The sequence below is a fragment of the Octodon degus genome, unplaced genomic scaffold (assembly GCF_000260255.1).
Source record: "Octodon degus isolate 3935 unplaced genomic scaffold, OctDeg1.0 scaffold00397, whole genome shotgun sequence".
NCBI classification, from domain to species: Eukaryota; Metazoa; Chordata; class Mammalia; order Rodentia; family Octodontidae; genus Octodon; species Octodon degus.
In genome coordinates this window covers 320,469-325,732 of record NW_004524973.1, presented here as the reverse complement: position 1 = coordinate 325,732, position 5,264 = coordinate 320,469, and positions in this window count along the sequence as shown.

Genomic DNA, 5,264 nt, shown 5'->3' with positions numbered 1-5,264 from the left:
AAATAAAACACAGATAAATGGAAAAATATGCTGCATTCATCTCATGAGATTCCTATCAAAAGTTACACATAAATCTTTTTTAGATAGATTTTTTTTTTGGTTGGGGGTCTGGCTCAGGATATGTTCAGGGAAGGTCTGGTAGGGAATGAGGATCTGGGGATTGAACCACAGCAACCTGAGCCTGACTGCTTTATTTAAGCAGTCACTTAAACATCTGAGCGAATGGGCAGGCCCCCATAAATCTTAATTCCTTATTTCATCCCCCTTCTTTTCCCTTCCTCCCCACTTCATTCATCTTTTTTAAAAATCTTATTTATTGATTGATTTGGTACAGGGTCTCGCTACCCAGCTCAGACTCATAGTGATCCTTCTGTCTCAGCCTCCCCAGCTCTGGGATTACAGGTGTGCACCACCATATCCATTTTGGAGCCCACACAGCACACCCAGGGTTCTGGGGCCTGCATGGCATGCAGTATCGGAGGTCAATCCCAGGTCCCTGCTCTTGCCAAGAAGGTGTTTAGGCCACCAGCCTATCATTCATCTCCTGATCCCCTTCCTTTTTGTTTGTACATGCTCACAGCACAACACTGACATTATTTGTGTGACAGTCACATGTGCGCAAAACACATTTTAATTATTTTTATCATTCCCTTTCCCTCCCTTTATTCTCCTCTCCCTCATTTGATCCTCTTCCTCTTTCAGAAGGATCTATCTCCCTACTATCTATTACCTACCTTTTATTTTGCCTTTCATTTATATTGTAGGTTTAACATAGAACACAAATCATTGTATGTTATGAGTCGGTGCTGAAAGAATCCACGAGAAGACCTGATGAGAAGATCGGATGAATACAGCTTCAAAGGTCTCACTGAGATTAGTCTCTCTCAAAGTGAGCCCAGAGCCACAGAAGCGTCTCACTTTTATTAAGGGCTAAAGACAGGCTAAGGAATGTGCATAGTTACTTTAGTGAACACAAGCTATTATCTCTATCATTTCTACCATTTGCCTAACACTAGGTTCACACAAATGCTAGCTGATAACATCCCAAGCAAGGGATCAAAGAACAGGGCACCATCAGGAGAAGGTATTATCTGCAGCCTTGAATCCCAGCTTTCTAGAATTTACAAGAGACAGCAGCTCTCCTTGGGCTCTATCTATTGTTCCTTGCTCCCGTGGGACATTAGGCTTTTGGCTCATATCTATATTTCTATAGCAAACTATGTGATATTTAAGCTTCTCTATCTAATTTATTTCACTTAAGATTATGGTATCAAGATGTATCTATTTTCCTACAAATGACTTAAGTTTATCTTTCTTTATGGCAGAGTAGTATTCTGTTGTGTGTAAACACTACATTTTCTTTATCCACTTGTCTATTGAACATCCTATAGGCTGCTTCTAAGATTTAGATGGTATGACTCGTGTTGCTGATACAGGGAGAAAAACTGATTTTGGGTGGGTGACCTCCAAATGATACTGGGAACCTCCAAAAGACACAGGAAAAAAATCATCTCCTGACTTGACCTGCAAGTTCGTGTTCTCTAAAACCGAAGAATGAATTTTAGGAACAAACGGAGGTTATGAGCAGAATATATTTATTGAGGGAAAGAAAGCTCCTGTCCAAGAAAGTGACAGGAGGGGGGCCTGAGAGGGTAGTCCCCCGGGAAGCTGTCTCTTCTAGGGACTTTTATAGTGTAAAACTATGTGGGGCTAAGGTGGAGAGAATGGGAACTTGCTTAGGTGGCCAGGAGGTGGGACAAAACTATGGTCAACCAATGGGATAACAAGAACCATTGCTCAGGTAAAATTGATTAAGTCCAGGACCAAATGGGGAAGTGAGTCACATAGTAAGTGGGCATGAATGTAGAACAGGATTTTATGAGGTAGCCATCCACTAGTAGTCAGATTAATGATTCTTGGGTCTCCCTCAGGGTGATGATCAACCTCGGATGCCAATCTTTAGGGAGGTAGGCATTTGTTTGATCTTTGGCCTTTAGGTCTGGCCTATGGTGGGGGCATCCATCCCTCCCATAGTTGCAAAATATCTGGACTTCTGTGGTATCTCATTCGAGAGCCAGGCCCTGTCTGACTGCCTATAATATTTCTATCTAACCTGGCTGCCTGCAACACTGCTATATACACAGGTATGCTTGGATCACTGTAATGTGATACCTTTATCTCTTTTTGGAAGACATTTAGAAAGGGAATAGCTGATTCAAATAGAATTTCTAGTTTCTATTCTAGTTTTTGAGGAATCTCCACACTGATTACCATAGCAGCTGCACTATTTTGCATTCCCCCCACCTATTTAGGTTTACTTTTCCCCTGCAGCTTTGACAGAATTTGTTATTATTTAAGGTTTTGATGACAGCCATTCTTTCTGAGGTAAGATGGAATCTCACTATTGTTTTAATTTGTACTTCTCCAGTGACATTAAACATTTCTTCATGTATTTTAAACTTTCTTCTGCTTTTCTGTGGGTTTGTAACTCTAAATCCAGGTTATTCTGAAGAGCATATATCCTTGTAAGCCACTCTGGAAAGAGATGTTAAGTGCCTAAAGGAAAAAGTTCTACAGGGTTCAATCCCTACAAGCTGTGCCAGCCCCACCCCTAGGGCGCGCTGAGATGGTCATTAAACCTGGGCGCTTGTAATCCCAGCTCTTGGGAGGCTGAACACAGGCAGATCACTATAAGTCCAATCTACATAGTGAGACCCTGTAGATCCTATACTAAATACAAAAAAAGAAAAAGTTCTATTGTATATGAATTCCTCCCCCTCCCCTGACATACACACAATTAAAAGTGAAGAAACAGAGAAAGAAATGCTATGTTGTACTGTAAAAGTGTAATTTGTACCAAGGAAAGATTTGGCAATTTGCCTTGGCTCTAGGAGAGTGATATACAGACCCCTGAAACCGCCTGCCTGATAGAACTATCTCTGTTTACCTGGGGCCCATCAGATACAGTGGACTTCCTAATGTGATTTATGCTGAGGTTTTTGAGCTATATGACATGTAGTCTACTTCTGGAGGGTTTTAGGGCTAAAACTATGTAGGTAGTGCTCAATTCTATATGACTGAGATCCAACAAAATCTCTGGACACATGGTTCAAGTGAGTTTCTTTAGATGGCAGTATATTGCAGCTATGGCTATGCACTGTGGCCAGAAAAAGCAGTGCTATTCCTGACTTAACTGAGAGGAACAACTGGAAATTCCATGCTTGGAACTTCTTTAGATGTTAACCTATGTGTCTCTCCTTTTAGACAAACAAGAGAATCTTCATCTACACATTTTCACTCTAAATCATAACTATTTTGTTTATATCTGCTATAAACAAATTGACATAATTTGATGTTATTGTTTTTTTTTTTTTTTTGGTGGAACTGGGGATTGAACTCAGGTCCTTGGTGCTTGTCAGGGAAGCGCTTATTCCACTGAGCCATCTCCACAGCCCCTGATGTTATTGTTTTTTGAGCTCTCTATGTTCTCCTAGTGAACTACTGGACTTTGGAGTAGAGACTGCAGAACGTAGTTCTCATATTTTGTGCCAGAGTACAATTATCTAGAACATTCTTGATTCACCGAAACATGTGTTTTGGTTCCAGGAGGGATAATGGGCAAGGAATTAATAAACTATCAAATCCTGGTTGGACAAAGGGTCACTTTTGCTATGAAATTGCAGCTATACTGTGATCAGTTACTAATCACAATTTAAAGTTATGTTTTAAACTCCCAATTTTTTAAATCACTGAATACATAAGAAAATGCAATACAACATGAAATAAGCTTAATATAAAATGCCTTGTTTTTATTATGTATAATACCTACAATAATTCCTTAGTTATTATTATATATGATACATAAACAATAATGTCAAGAAAGGTTCTTGGGGCCAGGGAGATAACTCAGTAGAATAAGTGCTTCCCTGGCACGTGCAAGGGCCTGAGTTCAATCCCCAGTTCTACAAAAAAAGAGAAAGGTTCTGACACATAGCCAACTTTGAATTCAATCTGTACTGAGGTACAGACAGTATCACTAAGGATGTCAGCAAGGGAATAACCTACTTAGAAAAAATAGAAAATGACAGTGATTTTCTTGAAAATAGGAAAAGATAAAGTGGTAAATTAAAAGGCTTGTTCTAGGAGACTGGAACTATTTAAATGGTCATTAAGGGCTGGGGAGATAGCGCAGTGGCCTAAGAGCCTGCCTGGCAAGCACAAGGACCAGAGTTCATTCTCCAGTACCACATGCCCTGCCTGTCCACAAATCCCAGGAGTGCTGCACTGGCCTGAAACAAGGTGGGGTGCAATGTGATCAATGATGTAGAGTGTGCCTAAGGAGAGTCACATGGAGAGAAAACATTCTCTCAGGCTTTCACAGAGAGCACATTGGCCAAGCAATGGCCATGACTCATCCACATGGCTGACAATGATAAAGAATCTACAAACTGCGGGACAGGTTTACAGGGTAAATCCTGAGGGGATTTGACTGAACTTGTCTGATACAAAAGTTATGTTTCTTGCTATATAGGTCTTGCTTTATCTTGGTCTTAACCATCCAGCAGAAAAATATAAAAACGAGGTATATAAAGTAAAGCCATATTAATATGCTGAGCTGTGAAAGGCTCAAGTCAACAACTTCTGTGGATAACCTGCTACTATTGTGGACTGCTGGACTGTGTTAGATTGGTTTGCTGAATTCATGTACCTATAGTATTTAGATGCCAATGAAATACCCATTTCTGACAGGACTAAACAAAAAAAAGGGGATACAAAGGAAGGACCATTCTGTATATGTATATACAGAATAGTTACAATAGATATACACTTACTTTTGCTTAAATTAATGAGAAGACAAATTTGTACTAATAATGCTTGGACAGGATATCCTGTCTGTATCCTGTACTATGGATAACCACTAAGAAAATAACGACGTACAATGTATTAGTTATTGGAAATGTCCTATTAATCAGTTTTGAAATGGTCTCGTTGCTATTTGTTTCTCAATAAAATAAAAATTTAAAAATTTAAAAAACAAGGCAGGGTGGCACATGCCTGTAATCCCATTGCTGAAGAGGCTAAGATAGTCACTATGGATCACCACGAGTCTAAGCTGTGTAGTGAGACCCTGTATCCAATAAACAATAATAAATAAATAGTCATTAAGAAATTGGAAGATGCCAGCCAGGCAAGCCTAGAATTCTAGTTACTGGAGATGCTAAAATAGGAGGATAGCACATTTAAAGCCAGTCTGTGCAACTTAG